Source organism: Calidris pugnax, unplaced genomic scaffold (genome assembly GCF_001431845.1).
Source record: "Calidris pugnax isolate Ruff unplaced genomic scaffold, ASM143184v1 scaffold50, whole genome shotgun sequence".
Lineage (NCBI taxonomy): Eukaryota > Metazoa > Chordata > Aves > Charadriiformes > Scolopacidae > Calidris > Calidris pugnax.
In genome coordinates this window covers 928,942-939,617 of record NW_015090780.1, presented here as the reverse complement: position 1 = coordinate 939,617, position 10,676 = coordinate 928,942, and the positions used below count along the sequence as shown (strand labels likewise).

The following is a 10,676-nucleotide window of genomic DNA, read 5'->3' as shown; positions in this document are numbered from 1 at the left end:
ACGGGGTGCCCGGCTCCCCCCGGGATGCCCGGCCCCCCCCGGGGCAAGCAGGACACGGCGCCGGGCGGAGGAAGCAGCTGGGGCAGAGGAAGGATGGTTCAGTGGCCCCAGTGCCCGTCCAGGGCTGGGAGGAGGAGGAGGGGGGCTGGGGTGTCCCCCCCCACCCCCCCAACTTGCCACAGGCTTCCTGTGCTGGGACCAGAACATCCATGGCTTTGGCAAAGACACAGCCCAGCATCACTGCACTGGAACTGGGGGGGAAAATACAATGGTTTGCTGGGGGGGCACACAGATTTGAGGCTTCTTAACACACAGGGCGTTTTGTCCCACCCAGGACCGGTGGCTGAGCCCATGGCAGAGGCACAAGTGGCATTTTGGAGGTGCCATGGGGACAGGACAGCTCAGCCCTGACAGAGCAAGGAGGAGACCCTGGTGCAGCACAGACGGATGGAGGGTGGATGGGGAGGGAGGGGAGAGACCTGCACCCCTTGCTTGAAGGGGGCTGCTCCTTGAGTCCCAGCCTGGGAGCATGGGGACATCCCTGTGACATCCCTCAGCGGGGGAATGGGCTTAGCAGGAGCCCATCTGAAGGGTAGAGGCAAGATCCTGAGGATGAGGTAGCTGAGATGGGGCTGAGGGAGGGCATGGAGGAGGAGGAGGAGGATGTCTGGACATGAGGATCCATGGGGTGCATGTCCCTGCGCTGCCCTGCTCCTCCCTGACACACAGTCCTTCCCAGAGGACACACAAGGACATTCTCTATCCCTGCCTGCTGCAGCTTCTCCCACCAGCCGTGGGCACTTCACCAAGGCCAGGACAGGGACCAGCTTGTTTCCCCTGTGCCCTGCCGAGGGCACAGTCACCTACAGCCAGACCTGATGCCAGCAGCTCCCAGCAGGACCTCCCGTAGGTCCCCAAAACCAGCCTGGGATGGGGCAGACCCTCTGCAGAGCGGGTGCTCCCAGCCCCAGCCACCCACCCCACAGCATCCCCAGCAGTGCAGATCACACCCAACTGCTCTCCCACGCCAGGCTGGTCCCCGAGGGCACCACTGGGTGCCATGCCATGCCAGGGGACCGACTGCTGGCTCCCTCCTCCTCCTCCTCCCCCCCCTCCAGGCAGCCGCTGGGGCTGTCGGCTTTATTTAGAGCTTCGCACAAACAAACACCAAAGATATCTGAAGTGACTTGGCACCATCAATCTGTGCACGGCGTCTGCCTGCGCCGCATCCCCGTCAGCCTCCCCCTCGGCCCCAGCTACACCCCTGTGTTGCATCCAGCCTTAATTTAGCTGCCTTCACCACTGGGAGCTGGGACCGGCCCCCCCAGGCATCTGCACTGCATCCCCCCCTACATCCCCATCCCTCAGGGAGCACCCCCGGCAGCTGGAGGCTGCTGCCAGCGCTGCTCCTGCTGCAAAATAAATTGTGGCCAGCGCTGCTCTTGTGTTTATTTCCCCTTTGCACAGCTGGCGAGGACGTGAGCGAGCGGCAGGGACGCAGAGGAGGCGTGGGGTCTGGCCTTTGGCCTTTTGCACATGCAGCACGGCGTGGAAATAAATAATCCGTTCGCAGAGGGGCGGGATGTGGGATTAGCAGGGGTTTGTGGAAAGTTTGCAGCGACACTGCCACTGGGCAGCACATCCCACCCCGTCCCGGCCCGGGAGCAGGCACCCAGCGAGAGGGAAGGTGTCTGGGGACGCGCCGCAGCCACTTTCCTGGTTATTTTTTAAAATGGAAGCGCAGTTCCCTGCAGGCCTGGCTGACTGCAGCCTGTCGGGGCTGTTCTCCCGCTCGGCGTCGAAGGTTCAGACAACCTGTTTGCAGGCAATTCTGAAGCAGAGACAGCCCCGTACGGCCACAAGCAGCCACGGCGGGAGCACACTGCGCTCGGGAAGGAAAAGTTAGAGCTTATAAAAAGCTGCTTGCAAGGGAAGGCAGCGCGGCAGAGCAGATGGTGCAGCGTGAGCTTCCCGGGAAGAGCTGCTATTGCTCCCCATTAGGAAGCATATGGGCAGGCTCAGCTGCCTCCCCTCCTGCCCATGGTCCTTCCACTCGGCAGCGCTCCAAGACAGGGGGGGGGTTTGGGGGAGCCACCCCGGGAGGGCAACCCCTGCCCCACAGGCTGGCAACGAACCCTGGAGGGGGGAAGAGGAGCGTTGGGCTCCTTCTCGCACCCGAGACGGAGAGAGAGCGCAGCATTTCGGGAGGCACGACGCCATCCTTAGCAGCTTCCTCCTGCTCCCAACACCCACGGCGAGCAGGAGGCTGCCGCGCCGTTTGGCAGGGCAGGCAGCACTGCCAGGATCCCTGTGCTGCCAGCGGGCAGCCGGGCTGCCCTCGCTTCTACTCGCTTTAAAACCAACTGTGCCCACAGGGATGGTTTTTTTTGGGGGGACGGGTCTCCTGGGGCCGGGGGGGGCACGCAGCAGCCAGCTCAGGGGCTGGGGGGTAGCCTTTTAGCAGGAGCTTTTCAAGAATAGGTTGATTTTCACAGCTCTGAGGCACGATGTGGAACTTGAATCACGCTGCCAGCACCCAATTTTGGGGAAGGCACGTGCTCTGGCCAAGCTCACCCGCCCCCGCAGGCTTGGGTGCTCTGGTTCCCTTCCTGGGGACAAAGGCTCCAGTTGGAGATGTTACTGTTCCTAGTAGGGACCAAGGGGGCCCAGCATGCTTTCACATTTCCCCTTTCTCAGCCACGCAGCTCTGCGTGGGCAGCAGGACCTCCTGCATGAATGGCTTCCTCCCCAGGAGGTAGGGAGATCCTTCCCTGCACAAGGACCCCAAAAAAGACCCCCTTGTCTGAGCCCAGCAGCATCCAACGGGGGCAATTACAGCCTCTCCAGGGCAATCCCAGCTGAAAGTCTTGCAGCACTGGTTTTGCCCAGACTGCTCTTTCATCCCCCTAATTAACAACCTGTCTGATCCCCTCCCAGCACCGACAAGCCCATGGGGGCAGCGGTGGCTGACTCTGCTGAAGGGGGGTTCACAGGGTGATGGAGATGGGAAAGGTTTCACCTCCTGCCCTGCGGTGCCAAACCTCAGCCTCTTGATGAGCCACGTTTCACTAATGGTAGAGGTGATGGTGGTTCTTTCCCTGGCCTGGGCTTTCCCCCTTGTGATCCCCACTCCCCAGCCTTGCACCAGCATGGTAAGGTGCAGTAGGAAGACTATCTATGGCCTGACCAACTGGCCACGTCACACCAGGACACAGCAGCTCAGTACAGCCTCAAAACCCAAACCAACAGGGTAAATTAGAGATAAACATAGGAAAAACACAAATACTTTGGACATCAGCCTAGAAAACACCCTAAAACCAGCATTCAGCAGTCCTGTTTTGGGGATGCAGGTGCAGAACTGTGCCCAAGCATCAGCCAGCACCTGTGGGAACCCTCCAGGATAACCCTAAATAACACATCATACACCCCCGCTGAAGCACTCAGGGTTGCAGAGACTCACTCCCCCAGGGAAGCTGAGAGCCACTGGGTTATATCCTGACCCAGGACCAGCCCCAAACACACCCCAACCCAGTCCCAGCACCCTGAGAGATGCTGTTTTCATAGCTCACCACAACAAAAGGAGGTGTGCAACCACATCAGAGAGCCCAGCCCAGCCCCAGCACCCGCACGAGGTCTGCTCCGGTGCACACAAGCCAGCACAGCCTCCCTGTACTGGAGAACAACACATGCGTGGGGCTGGACATGCTCATCCCATCTGTCCTCCAGCTCCAAAGCCAAATTTCAAGACCTCTCCAGCCCACAAGCCAAGCAGACACAACCTACAGCCCTTCTGCCTCTCCCCACCACCCCTCGGGCATCAGTCAGCACCCTCAGAGGGCTTTTTGCTGGGAGAAAAACACACAAATGCCTTTTAAAGTAGGTAGCACCAATTACGCCGCTGATATTTAGGGCTTCCAGCACAACAAATGGAGCTTCAGCTTCATTAGGTACCATGCCAATTTAATCCAAGACATCCAGTACAGAAGGAGCTTAAATTAGTTTATCTGATGTTAACTCGTAACAAGCAATATGTTAACAGGAGGATGGAAGGAAGTGACCTGCAGCCTGTTTGCAAGGAGCAGCACCCAGGGGTGGCCGAGCCAAATTGTAACCCTGGAAAGGACAAAGGCACCCACCTCAGAAACATCCCAGCCCCACAAAAATACTGATTTAAGAAACAGGAACATGTATCATACCTGTCTGCTCACACAAGCCCCAGCTGTAGCACCCAAACCACCACAAACACCTCCCAGGGGCACCCAGCCACCCCCCTTATGTGGGAGAGGCCCTGAGGGGGGAATTAAGGGGCTGCAGGTGCTTCGTTAGGGCTGTGATTGCCAGAAGAAAAGCAGGAATGGGCTGTGGAGGCTGCTGTGAGCAGCCTGTGCATGAGCTTTGCCCCTTATCATTTTGGGGGGGGACTCACAGGAACTGTCTGTAATTGCTGTGGCCAAGCTTTTGTCGTGTGATTTAGGGCTGAGCTGAGACATCTCAGGTCCTCGTCTGAGCTCTCGGCCCCCGGGGGCACAGATGGTGCAGGGGCTGAGTTGGGGGGAGGAGGTGCTCCGCTTCGTTAGGGCTGTGATTGCCAGAAGAAAAGCAGGAATGGGCTGTGGAGGCTGCTGTGAGCAGCCTGTGCATGAGCTTTGCCCCTTATCATTTTGGGGGGGGACTCACAGGAACTGTCTGTAATTGCTGTGGCCAAGCTTTTGTCGTGTGATTTAGGGCTGAGCTGAGACATCTCAGGTCCTCGTCTGAGCTCTCGGCCCCCGGGGGCACAGATGGTGCAGGGGCTGAGTTGGGGGGAGGAGGTGCTCCCCGGCGTGGGGGATTTTCCAAGGGGTCACCTCCACGCACGCCGGCTGGACCCACCTCCTGTTACCGCAGCCTCCCTGGGAGTTGGCTTCCTAATTGCAGCCCACTTAATTTTAGTGGCACTTGAGCACGCTGCCTCAAGTGCCGCTACTCAGCTGGTCCCCTCCATGGCCATAAAATGACTTTCAGGGAGGATGAGGGAGGGATGCCAGCGCCGCTCGCCCCATGATGGACTTCACTGGGCTGGGGTGATGCTTGGAGGGCCCTGATGATGTTCACACACCATCACCCTCAGCTTCGGCAGAGCCCAGCCAGCATCAGCCCCTCCACCACCATCCACCAAATAAAAAAAAAGAAGCACGTGGGCTACAACAGGGGCTCTATCTGCACCATGGCTTGCCCGTGCCAGGGTCATGAGATACTCCTGGGCTGCTCCCAGTCAGCAGTGGCACCCTGGGGGGTGCTGCAAGCCGGGTAACTCAACCAGGCTTCCTTAAACCAGCCCTGCATGCTTCCGACTGGGGGAATTCCTCCTGGCTGTGTCAGAGCAGGAAAGGTGGTTTATATCCTGTGCCTGGCCTGGAAGCCGCCAGGCTGACCTGGAGGCGATGGGCAGAGGGGCTGGCGTTTAGGGTGAAACCACTCACCGGCTGGAAAATGCCTCCTGGGGGGGCTTGGAAGGACAGGACCTGGTAAGGCTGGTGCTTGCTGGCTGCCATGAGCACTCGATGGGCTGCAATGACCTTTGTTTGTGGGCAGGATCCTGCCCTTTGCTCTGCAGGAGGATTTGCTGTGGACATCGAGGCTGAGCAAAGTCCGAGCAGGCTGCAGCCCTCTGGGTCCACAGCGCAGGGATGGGGTCAGGGGAAGGGGCAGCTCCCTCCCAGTGCTCCGCAGGAGGATTTGTTGTGGACACCGAGGCTGAGCAAAGTCCGAGCAGGCTGCAGCGCAGGGTCCACAGCGCAGGGATGGGGGTCAAGGGAAGGGGCAGCTCCCACCCGGGGCAGCTCTCAGGGGGACACAGGGTGGCCCTAACCCTGCACCCCTTGTGTCAGCAGTTACAAAGCTCAGGGGCTGGGAGGGGTGCCCACACTGGCCAGGGGGGTGGGGGGCAACGATGGGGCTCACCCCAGCTCTACAGGCTCAACCCGGTACTGTGGGACCCTCACCCACCCGGGGCTGGGGATGGAAAGGATGCTCAGCCCCAGAGAAGGTGGTGCTGTGGAGGAGAAAGTGGCAGGGAGGGGAGGGAAGGGCAGGCAGGGGGCTCCAGCCAATCTGGGGACATTTCAGAGCCTGGTGTTAATTGTTTATGCCCTCCTGGCAGCTGTTTGAGCTGAATCCTGCATCCCTGCTCCGGAGGAGGATGCTCTGCATCGTGCTGGCCCACAGGGACATGGTGGTGGTGCCAGTACCTGGTTCCCCACAACGCACAGGCAGTTCCACCCCAGCCCGTGGCCAAATTCCTGTACAGGGGATAACGGGAGGCCTTGTCACACTGACGCCAGACAAATTTACTTTACTCTCTCGAGCCCCTGCAGCTGTGGCTCTTCCCAGCTGGCCAGGTCCCTGCCAGAGCTGCTGGTGGTTTCTCACATTGGATGCAGCCCATTCTCCTTCAGCTGCCCCCTGCTCCTAACTTGGGGGCTGCCAGTGCCATGGCTGGCCGGGGGACAACCCTGTGGGACAGCCTGGAAGCCAAATGCTCCTGGGGGTGCTATGGGTGGTGGGGCTGTGGGTGCAGGCTGTGGGGATGCACGTGACAACAGCAAGTGCCTTTGATCCTACAGCCCCATGGAGCGATGCTAGAGAAGACCTTGGTCTCCCCTTGGTGGTACCATTAGGACCGTGGTGGGTTGAGGAGCCTGGCCGAGGGAGGAGCGATACAATCTTGGTTTTCTTCAGCCTCTTTTTTTCCCCCGCATCCTCTCAAAGTTCTTTGTTGATTGCAAATTGTTATCATGAAAGCGCATCCAACGCTGCAATAGCAGATAATGCTCCACGCGCTCGCAGGCTCGGCTGCTATAACTCATTGCAGGCTGGGCTGCCTGATAGAGTCCTGTGGCAGCTGCAGATGAAAATAAAAATGCTAACGCGGGGGGATTTATCACGTTAAGCTATCTCAGCCCATCGCTTCCTGCTCGGCAGAGCTCTCACTGGAGGCACCAGGATGGCTGCGGGACTTTGAAGCCCAGGTTTGGTGGGGGCATTTGTGCTGTTGGACCTTGGCTGGCCACGCACCCCCACCTCCGGGGAGATGCCCCTGCGGAGGGCTGAGCTGGGGGACATGGGGTGCAGGAGATGGGGTACAACCCCACCTCACCCTTTGCTGAGTGTTATTAATGAGGGTGTTGAGAGAGAACGGCGTGGCTGGCAGAGAGGGCTATTTTCTGAGGTTATTTGTGAAAGTGGCATATCTCGTGCATCACGGTGGAAATGGTAATTGCACAGTGGCTGGGGGGGGGATGCACCCCCCGAAACAGCCAGACCCATCCCTGGATGGGGGTGCTGCTGTCTTTACCAGCCCCCAGCACCACCAGTGCTCTCCCCAGACCTGACACTGGGCTGTCCCCTGTGGTGGCTGTCCCCACACTGTCCCCAGAGCATGCCAGGCTCGGGGCTGTTTGCTTTGGCCCCGTTGAGACCAGGCACATCCATGCTGCCTGACCCCCCGCAGGGCTGGGGCCATGCTGGTCTGCTACTGGGAGTTTGAAGAAAAATGCTTCTGCAAGGGATTTGTGTTGTTTTGTCTATTTTTTTTTTTTTTTTTTTTTTTTTGAAGCTGAAGGGCAACAAAAAGCACCAGGATTAATCCAGCTCTGCAGGATCCACCACGCTCCCGGTGACTGCACTGGTCCCAAGGGTGTAGCCTGGCCCCGATAAGGAGCTGCAAATCAGAGCTGTGAAATGCTGCCGTCCTGCCCCAGAGCGTGGCGGGCCGCCGGAGCCGTGGAGGGGGATCAGGGATTTAAAAGGCCTGAGTGATGTCTAACAGGTTTAGAAAATATTGCCTGGGATTATCTACGAGCAGCGGTGACCAGAGATGTCTGAGCCGAGACACACATCGGCACCAGCTGATGTCTGCTGAGGGGGTGTGCGGGCACATGGGAAGCCCGTTCTGTGTGTGTGTGTGTGTGTTGCTGGACATGCTTGTGCATATGTATGTGCACACATGTACATGCATCTGTAGTAGCAACAGCTCTGGGACGGGGCTGTAGGTACAAATCACAGAGTCATAGAATGGTTTGGGATGGAAGGGACCTGAAAGATCATCTTGTTCCAACCCCAAATGTGACCACTGCCCCGATGGCAATGCAGGGTCTGAGCTGTGCACAGCCCCCAGTGGCTACTAGCCCTGAGCTGGGTCTCAGGTGCCAAGAGGGGACCCTGAGATCCGGTGGCAAAGCATCTGCCCCGCAGCAGGCATGAGGGATGCTCCAGGCTTGGTCACGCTGCAGCCCTTTAACAGCAGCTCCTGACCGCCAGCATTAATGATATCCACCCAATTAGCCTCTGCGAGCCCTGCCTAGCCCCAAGGATTAGCAAACGAAATCATCATCCCAAGGCGTAAGCAGTTAACACCACTAATTAGTCATCGTGTGAATCCTAACCCAAACACTAACCCAGGGCGCAGGCAGCCTGCTCTGCGGGCAGGGGGCTGCTGCCCCACACCCGCCCACACCCCCCCCAACCCGGGGCCAGGGCTTCCCTGGGCTCCCGGAGACGGGAGCTCTTTACGGAGAATTTACTGGGCTCGGGGTAGACGTTATTTTTACACGTTGCCATAGTTACCCATACCATTATAAAATTAAGCCTGAACCGTGCGGAAGAAATGGAGCCGTCAGAAGCGATTCTTTCAGCCAGCGCCCGGTTGATGCTGCCCACCCCGAGGGGCGAAGGCTCTGGGGGGGGAATAGGGGGCCACATCCTGCTCCCGGGTGCTTGCCCAGGCCGAGACACCGGGCTCGTTGCCGGAGCACCGGGCTCGCCCCGCTGTGCCCCTCTGGGAGCCACCGGCGCCGGCACAGCCCCTCCGCGCTGGCACCGCTGCCGGGCACGTCTGGGGCAAACAAAAGCCCACTGAGAACACGCTTTCAGCCCTCTCCGTGGCTCCCCCCCTGCAGCGCCTGCTTTTCTCCCTTCTCCTGCCTCTCTAAATATTTTATTTTCCCTTTCCCTGCACTTCTCCTCAGAGAGACACTTGTGCCGGGCTCGGGTCCCTGCCAGCGCCGGGGCTGTGGCCAAGAATGGCTGAGTTTAAGGTCACTCTGTGCCAGGAGGAGCGGGGAGCCCTGGGGACCCCCACAGTGTCCTGCCCTTGCTGTCGGCCAGGGATGCCCCGTGCCAAGGGAAGGGAAGGGGAGCTCCCCAAAGGGTTTCTCCATCTCGAGCAGCAGACCCCAGCTCTTTTCCCTGGACAAAACCCATCCGAGTATCCCTGATTTCGTGCATGACTCACTCAGGACATGATGTCAGGGGACCAGGACCACTCCAACGTGTCACCATCAGTTGACCCACCACGAGGAGCCCTGGGCAGCCCCAGAGGAGGCAGGACACCCCTCCTGCCTGCCTGGGGACCCTCTCTCAGCGCTGGCAGGACCAAGAGTAGCAGCTGGATCCACCTTCCCTGTGCCAGCTCCAGAGCACAATTGTCCCTGAGCAATGTCCCATCAAACACCGAAAGCACAAAGTGAGTCTTTCTTAAGCACTGCCTGTTCCTGCTCGTCCCACGGTCCTGGAAATCCCTCTTTAATCATTGCCAGAATCTTGGCCTCCACCACATCCTGCAGTGAACGACCGCACGGGCCAAAGCAGTGTTGGGCGCAAGGGATTTCCTTTGAAATGTGTTTGACACTTTCATTTTCACCACCTGCCCCCTCTGATGTGATAGAAAAGATGGGGAATGGCTGTAAGGAAGCCCCCGCTCTGCCCCATGCCCCATCAGCTCCAGGGATTTAATGAAAATAATTCCAGGTTGGGCAGAGAGGTTCCCAGAAGCAATAACTGCAATGGCACAACCTCCTATTAGACACCAGAGAATCCACATGGAAAAGCAGCATCCTCCAAGCACATCCACCTCTCCTCAGCTTAAAGACCTGTGGCCACAGGGCCAAGCTGTGGTGTGGGCATGGCCAGTGAGCGCCTGGGAGCCCACCTCCTCCCTGAACGTGGGGGGGTCCCACAGGGTGGTGGGTTGTCCCACAACGTGGTTTTCACTGGGGCCGTGCTCGGGGGCTGGAGCAATCTCTGCTGTGCCCGTGAGAGCCCTCACCCCATCAGGAACCCGGGGGGAGGATGAGGCTGGCAGTGAGGCTGCAGCACCAAAACAGTTCCTATGACAACCCCAAATCCCAGACCTGTTTATCCCCTTTAATAAAAATCCACAATAACCGTGAAACCGGGGAATAAGGTTCAGTAAGTAAGACATGAAATAAATCAGGAAGGGCATAAAAACATGTCACTGTTTTACTTTGGCTTTGTTCCTCACTTTCCAAGGAAAAACCTGAGAAATGAGGAGCTGCAAAGGGGCAAGCTCGCGGGTTTGGAATTGGTGGGAGCAGGGTCCAGCCGTGCAGCAGCCCAGGGTTTCTCCCTCCAGTTCCCTCTCCTGGCAGGAGTTCATCTCAGGGCAGTCAGCAGGCACAGGTGAGACCCATGTGATATTTCTTGGGGACATTCAAAGTGTCCCTGAAACCCTCTTGCCCTTAAAACCCCCTCAGAACATCCCAGCCGTTCCTCCTCCAGCTCCACCTTCTCCCAACCACCTCCAGCTCCTTGTGCTGCTCCCCATCACTGTCCTGGCACAGCATCCCCATGGTGTTGCTTGATCTCTGTGGGTTTCTATGTCATTTTGGGGTCCC

At 58.6% G+C, this 10,676-nt stretch overlaps 1 protein-coding gene across 1 annotated transcript in view; it reads right to left on the bottom strand.

Moving 5' to 3' along the window:
* The window catches only part of LOC106895635 (tyrosine-protein phosphatase non-receptor type substrate 1-like), a 21,874-nt gene extending 12,452 nt beyond the window's left edge, over positions 1 to 9,422 (bottom strand). Inside the window, exon 1 of the mRNA XM_014955169.1 lies at positions 9,275 to 9,422. The gene's annotated coding sequence lies outside the window, so the exon portion shown is untranslated. The remainder of the gene's footprint in view (positions 1 to 9,274) is intronic.
* Between the last annotated feature and the right edge of the window lie 1,254 nt (positions 9,423 to 10,676).